The sequence below is a fragment of the Pipistrellus kuhlii genome, unplaced genomic scaffold (genome assembly GCF_014108245.1).
Source record: "Pipistrellus kuhlii isolate mPipKuh1 unplaced genomic scaffold, mPipKuh1.p scaffold_m20_p_2, whole genome shotgun sequence".
Lineage (NCBI taxonomy): Eukaryota > Metazoa > Chordata > Mammalia > Chiroptera > Vespertilionidae > Pipistrellus > Pipistrellus kuhlii.
The window spans coordinates 85,151,099-85,159,319 of record NW_023425515.1 but is presented as its reverse complement, the minus strand read 5'-3'; positions in this window follow the sequence as shown (position 1 = coordinate 85,159,319).

Here is an 8,221-nt window from a genome sequence, read left to right as displayed (position 1 = left end):
CAAATAGTATGAAACCACAATTATACTTTCTGTCTTACCTCCTAGTTTTTATTTTTATTTTATTTTTGTTAATATATTTTTATTGATTTCAGGGAGGAAGGTAGAGGGAGAGATAGAAATATCAATGATGAGAGAGAATCATTGATGGCCTGCCTTCTGCACACCCCACACTGGGGATTGAGCCCTTACTGGGAATTGAATCATGACCTCTTGGTTTGTAGGTCGATGATCAACCACTGAGCCATGCCAGCCAGGCATACTAGTTTTATTTTTGTTACTATTTATATTATTATTATTATTATTATTATTATTATATTAAATATCCTTATACTTCTATTTCTAATTCATTTCCTGCAGACTATATACTTATGAAAAATGAGAATGTCACTTATTTATGCAAACTTTCCTTCCTCCAAATTTCTCCAGATCTTAGATACTTATGTTACTAATTAAGTAATTTTGTGATAGCTCATGTAACTTTAAATAATACACTCAGAACTCCATTTTTTATTTCATCAACTACAAAGAATAAATATTTATTTCTATTTTTTGAGTAAAATGCTATATTTATTTCTACCTTTTTCCATATATTTCTGCATGATGCCTACGTTTTTAATATTTACATTATAGTTTGTGACCACAGTTATATCTTCTGGGTTTTTTTGTTTGTTTTATTTTGTTGTTGTTTGTTTGATTTTGTTGTTGTTGCTATAGTTAATTCTTATCCCAGGATATTTTGCCATTGATTTTTTTTTTAGAGAGTGAAAAAAGAGGAGGAGAAACAGAGAGAGAAAAACATCAATATTAGAGAGACATATTGATTGGTTCCCTCCCACATGTGCCCAACCAGGAATTGGACAGGGACCCTTCAGTCTTGGGCCAATACTCCAACCACTGAGTAAAGTTGACTAGTGCTATTTTTGTTTATAGGTCTATTTGATAATAAATGTACTTCTCTTTTCTGGCATGGTCATCTAGCCTATTGGAATGCAGCACCCACCAATAGGATAAGATGTCATCTGTTATAACCACACAAAAGTGTTACAGCTGAATTTCATCCATATTTTTGCTCATTTTAAAAGTTGAGACCAATAGAGTATTCAAATTATTATGATTACTGAAACGTTTTTCAATGGAAGACCATATAGTATTTAATAGCATAACCAATCAAACTGATTCTTATTTATTTCTAAAGTGTTTGGTGTTTTGGTTTTAATATGTGTCATTGTGCTCTCAGATTTTGCCCATTAAACAGTTGTTAATGATGATGAGGTGATATACTTTGCTTACAGATAATATTGGCAGAAGTGATTGTCATGTAAACTCTTTTTAGGGAATAAGTGGTAATGAATGAAAAGCAATATATAGAAAAAAAAAACTTCATCAGGTTAAGGAGAATGAAAGAAGAAGAAAAGAAGAAGAAGAAGAAGAAGAAGAAGAAGAAGAAGAAGAAGAAGAAGAAGAAGAAGAAGAGGAGGAGGAGGAGGAGGAGGAGGAGGAGGAGGAGGAGGAGGAGGAGGAGGAGGAAAAAGAAGAAGAAAAAGGGGAATCAAAGTATTGATACTTCCAGCAAAAATATTTGTGTGTATTTATAAAATATGCAGATATATCAGCCACATGTGGGCCAAGTGAAACTCCTCCAACAATCTTCCAGGTGAAAGATCTCTGCTTCAGGAGGCACACATTATAACTCCATAGCTGAAATTGGTGTTTGCTGTTGTTTCTAATATCATTATTTTTCTTTAAAAGAATTGTGAACAAATGACATTCGATGTAGGTCCCTTTTTATAGAAAGAAAATTTTCTGTTACAAAATTTACTAGGAAATGTTATGTTATATATATCATACAAAACATAAAAATGTTGTAGAGAACTATATGGCCTATATGGCATAGACATTGGGATGGTTTCTAGTTTTTGGTTTCAATGAATAAACTTGCTGTGATTATTTGTGTACAAATATTTACTTCAAAATATGTTTGCAATTCTTTGGGGTAGATGACTAGTAGTGGAATTATCAAGTCAAATAATCAGTATATGTTTAATTTTTTAAAGAAATTGACAAATGGCCAAAACCGGTTTGGCTCAATGGATAGAGCGTCGGCTTGGGGACTGAAAGGTCCCAGGTTCGATTCCTGTCAAGGGCATGTACCTTGGTTGTGGGCATATCCCCAGTGGGGGGTGTGCAAGAGGCAGCTGATCGATTACTCTCTCTCGTCGATGTTCCTAACTCTCTATCCCTCTCTCTTCCTCTCTGTACAAAATCAATAAAATATATTTTAAAAAAAGAAATTGACAAATAAACAAAATGGTTTTACTATTTTATGTTCCTACCAGTACTGAATGGGGGTTCCAGTTTCTTCACATATTTGCCAGTGTTTCGTATTGTCAGTCTTTTGGATTTTAAACATTGTATTGTGTATATGGTGGTATCTTATTGCAATTTGAATTTGCGTTTCCCAATAGCTAATAATGTTTTCCTATAGCTAATAATTATTTATAAATCTTCCTTGATTAAATATTTTACTCATTTTCATTCAGTTGTAAAAGATCTTTGTATATTGTAGATACAAGTTTTTATTAGATCTATAATTTGGAAATAATTTCTTCCACTTAACAATTTTTTTTTAGTTTTGAAAAATAAAGGTATATTTTGAAGAGTCAAATTATTTAATTTTGTTTAAACAGAATTTATTATTTTTTATTTAGGTATTGTGCATATACCTTTATACATACTGTTTTAGTGTTAAGTGGTGCCTATTAATAAATTAATACAAAAAATAACATAATGAGGTCATTTAGAGAGGATATTCTGGAGCTAAATTTCACTTCCTAAATGTAAGGTCTTGAACTAATGTAAATAACTACTTTTTGCCTTAGTTTATTAATATAAATTATAGTTTATATTTTATAAGACTTTTTATGAGAAAATGACACACTTAAAAAACTTTAGAGTAATATCTGGCATTTAGCCAATGTACACTACATGTTAGTATATTATTTTCTTAGGCTGCTGTTAATAAAGTACCACAAACTGGGTGGCTTAGAACAACAGAATTTCCCCCCCTCACAATTCTGAAGGTTAGATGTTTGAAATCTAGTTGTGGGCAGAGCCATGCTCTCTGAAGACCATGGGAAAGAATGTGTTCCATACCCTTCCCTTATCCTCTAGTATTGCCAGTAATTCTTTTCTTTTCTTTTCATTTTTTATTAAGGTATTATATGTGTACATATCTTACCATTGCCCCCCATTCCCATACATGCCCTTAACCCCCAGTGTTTTGAGTCCATTGGTTATGCTTATATGCATGCATACAAGTCCTTTGGTTGATCTCTTATCTCCCCCACCTCTCAATAACCTTCCCACTGTATTTTGACAGTCTATTTGATGCTTTACTGTCTCTGTATCTATCTTTTTGTTCATCAGTTTATAATGTTCTTTATTATCCATAAATGAGTGAAGTCATGTGGTATTTTTCTTTCATTGACTGCCTTTTTTGATTTAGTTTATTGTTCTCCAGTTTCACCAGGTTGCTGCAAATGATACAAATTCCTTCTTTATGGCGGCATAGTATTCCATTGTGTAGATTTACTATAGTTTTCTGAACCAGTCATCTGCTGACAGGCACCTAGGCTGTTTCCAAATCTTAACTATTGTAAATTGTGCTGCTTTGAACATAGGAGTGCATATATCCTTTCTTATTGGTGTTTTTAGTTTCTTATAATACATTCCTAAGAGTGGGATTGCTGGGTCAAATGGGAGTTCCATTTTTAGTTTTTTGAGGAAACTCCATTTGTTCTCCACAATGGCTGCAACAGTCTGCATTCCTATCAGCAGTGCATGAGGGTTCCTTTTTCTCCACATCCTCTCCAATACTTGTCATTTGTTGATTTGTTAATAATAGCCATTCTGACAGGTATGAGATGGTATCGCATTGTTGTTTTGATTTTCATCTCTTGGATAATTAGTGACTTTGAGTATGTTTTCATGTGCCTCTTGCTCTTCCTTCTGTCTTTTTTTTTTTTTTTTTTTTTTTTTAAGATTCTATTTAGGTCCTTTGCCTATTCTTTTATTGGATTACTTATCTTCCTTTTATTAAATTGTACAATATAAGTTCCCTGTAGATGTTTGAGATTAAGCCTTTATCAGTGATAACATTTGCAAATATGTTCTCCCATACAGTGGGCTTTCTTGTTGTTTTGTTGATGATTTCTTTTGCTGTGAAAAAACTTTTTATCTTGATGTAGTCCCATTTGCTAATTTTCTCTCTAGCTTCGATTACCTAGGAGCAGTATCAATGAAGTTCTTTCGGCATATGTCTGAGATTTTGCTGCCCATGGATTGCTCTAGAATTTTTATGGTTTCCCATTTTATGTTTAAGTCCTGTATCCATTTTGAATTTATATTTGTGTATGGAATAAGTTGGTGATCTAGTTTTATTTTTTTTGCAAGTATCTGTCCAATTTTCCCAACACCATTTATTAAGAGACTGTCTTGACTCCATTGTATGTTCATGCCTCCTTTGTCAAATATTACCGTATTTTTCGGACCATAAGACGCTCCGGACCATAAGACGCACCAGTTTTTAGAGAAGGGAAATGAAGAAAAAAAGATTCTGAAACAAATAGTGTCCTAAAATATTTTATGTGCATTAAAACCCAACATCACAGTCATAAACACATGTAATCAACCCTGTAAAGTAAACAGCAGCATTTAGAACCATTTTAGAGCCGGGCAAGCACACAGAGACCACACAGAGCCGGGCAAGTAAAAAAACTTTTTTTTTAAAAGTATATGTGTAGGCTATATTTGGACCATAAGACGCAGGGACTTTTCCCCCCCACTTCTGGGGGAAAAAAGTGCGTCTTATGGTCCGAGAAATACGGTAATTGAGCATATTGGTTTGGGTTGCTATCTGGATTCTCTATTCTATTCTATTGATCTATATGTCTGTTCTTGTGCCAGTACCAGTCTGTTTTGAGAACAATGGATTTGTTATACAGCTTGAAGTCTGGTATTGAGATCCCTCCTACTTTATTCTTCTTTCTCAGGATTGCTGTGGCTATTTAGGATCTTTTTTATTCTTCCTTGATCTTTCTCTGGTAACCCAGTCATTGTTTAACAGCATTCTGTTTAGTCTCCATGTGTTAGATTTTTTTTTGAATGTTTTTATTATAGTTGATTTCCAGTTTTATGCCATTGTGATCTGAGAAGATCCTTGGTATGATTTCTATCTTCTTGAATTTGAAGAGACTTTGCCTATGTCCCAGCATATAGTCTATCTTTGAAAATGACTCATGAGCACTTGGTAAGAATGTATATTCTGTGGCTATGGGGTGAAATGTTCTGAAGATGTCAATTAATTCCATCTGGTCTAGTGAGTCATTTAGGATTGATGTTTCTTTGTTGATTTTTTGTTTAGAGCACATGTGTCAAACACAAGGCCCGCGGGCCAAATCCGTCCCGCCAGGCCTTGCAATGTGGCCCGCACCGCGCTGTCGTCACTGCACTCTGCTGCGTTTCCATCACAATGACAGTTTATGACTGTTCAGTAAACCATTCGGCCCTCGATTTAGGCTGGATTTTAGATTTTGGCCCCTTCTCTGATTGAGTTCGACACCCCTAGTTTAGAGGATTTGTTCAATGGTGATAGTGGAGTATTAAAGGGTCCTAATATGAGTGTATTGCTGTTTATCTCTCCTTTGATGTCCTCCAGGAGTTTATTTTTTATGTATTTCAATGCTCCTGTATTGGTTGCATAAATGTTTACCAGAGTTATTTCTTCTTGATGGATTTGATGGATTGCTCCCTTTAGTATTATGAAGTGGCCTTCCTTATCTCTTGTTAAGTCCCTTACTTTGAGATCTAATTTGTCAGATATCAGTATTGCTACCTCAGCTTTTTTTTTCATTTCTATTTGCCTGGAAAATATTTTCCCAACCCTTCATCCTCAGTCTGTGTGTATTTTTTTTTTTTCTGAGGTGGATTTCTTGTAGAAAGCAGTTATATGGGTCTTGTTTTCTTATCCAGTCAATTACCTGTGTTTTTTGATTGGGACATTTAATCCATTTATATTTAAAGTTATTTGTCACCATTCTTGTTCTCTACCCCTGTGTTCCTTCTTCTTTGCAATATATATATATATATATATATATATATATATATATATATATATCAATATATATCAATATATATCAATATATATATCAATATATATATATATATTGCAAAGTGTACATATACATACACTCAGCAGACCCTTTAGTATTCTTGCATTGCTGGTTTGGTGGTGATAAATTCCCTTAGTCCTTTTTTGTCTGTGAAGCTCCTGATTTCACCTTCAGTTTTGATAGATAGCCTTGCTGGATTCAGACCCTTCCTTTGCATGACTTTGTATATTTCATTCCATTCCCTTCTGGCCTGATGAGTTTCTGTTGAGAAATCAGTTGCTAGTCTGATGGGGGTTCATTTGTATGTAACTTTCTGTCTCTCTCTGACCACTTTTAAGATTCTTACTTTGTCATTGATGTTTGCCAATTTAATTATAATGTGCCTTGGCATCAGTTTTTGGGGGTTCATTTTGCTTGGGACTCTGTGAGCTTTTTGGATTTGTGTGGATTTTTCTTCTTTATATCAGGTAAATTTTCTGCCATTATTTCTTCAAACAGGTTTTCTATTCCTTGCTCAGTTTCCTCTCCTTCTAGGACTTCTATTATACAGATGTTTTGTTTTGTGTTGTCCCAAAGTTCCCTTAGGCTCTCCTGATTTTTTTTCCCCCCTAGAAACTGCTCTACTTGGGTATTTTTTCCCACCTTGTCTTTGAGTTCACTGATGCAGTTCTATGCTTCTTTTAATCTACTCTTGATGCTTTATATTGAGTTCTTTACAGCAGTGATGTCATTTTGCATTTGTTCTTGGCTCTTTATTTCCTTTTGATTCTTACTGATATTGTCTAATTTGTCTTCCATTCTTTTCAGTCACCTTATAACCATTTCTCTGAATTCTTTCTATGACATGTTGCTAGCCTCTATTTTGTTTACTTCCTTTTCTGGTGATGCCTGTTTTTCTTTTATGCAGGCTGTTTCTTTGTCTCCCCATGGTCTCTCTTCTCCAGATGTCTGGTTATGTAGTTCTCTCTCTCCTTATCCCAGGCAAAATCTGACCTTTCCATCGTGGAATGTAGACCTCCTCTAAAACCACATGTTTTCGCCAATTGACGACTGGTGTTCTGAGGCTTGCAGCTGTTTGGGAGTTGCCACATTTGTCTGTTTCCTGTGATTCTTGATATACCTTAACTTATAGAAGCATTACAGCAATATTTACCTCTGCTATCACATGGCATTATCTCTGTCCACATCTGTGTTTTTTCCCATAAGAACCCACTTTAATGACCTTATCTTAACTTGGTTACATCTGTAAAGATCTTATTTTTAAATAAAGTCACATTCACAGGTACTAAGAATTAGCACATAACTTAAAAAATTATTGGTTGGTTTGAGAGAGAAAAAGGGAAAGACAGAAACATTGATTTTGTTGTTCCATTATTCATGTATTCATTGGTTGATTTTTGTAGGTGCCCTTACTGGGGATTGAATCCACACCCTTGGCATATTGGGTGATGGTCTAATGAGCTACTCAGGCCAGCAGCATGACTTCCTCTCCTCCCCCCCAACCCCCCTGTCAGAGGGGCACAATTTAACCCATAATAGCTATTATTTTTATTATTGATAGTCATGATAGCAAAGTAATAATCTTTGCTCTAAAGATGAAATAACTTTCTTCTAAGAATAATTAAGACTGTCTGAAATAAGCACAATGGAATCTCATTGCCCAGGCTTCCCATAATAAAATCTATACAGAAGTATCTTTAGATGTGGGACCATTGACTTCTGCTAAAGAATATAATAAGAACCAGTGGTTAGTGATTGAATGTCTAATGGAAATATTATTAAGGTGCGTGTACACATCACAAATACATCTTTTTTTATCACAGAAAGAAATCTTCTTACTTTTGAATATTATTAGTGCTATATTAATCTTAAAATCTGATGTTTGAATATTAGACCTCATCAATAAAATAACTTTTATTATTTTTTGCATTTTACTTTGACCACTGAGATACTTAAATTTCTTCTAAGGGAAAAGTGGGATTATGGCATGATTAATTGTTTTGGCATCTATATGTGGTTTGCTTTCCCTCACACCCTCAAATATTTTTGTC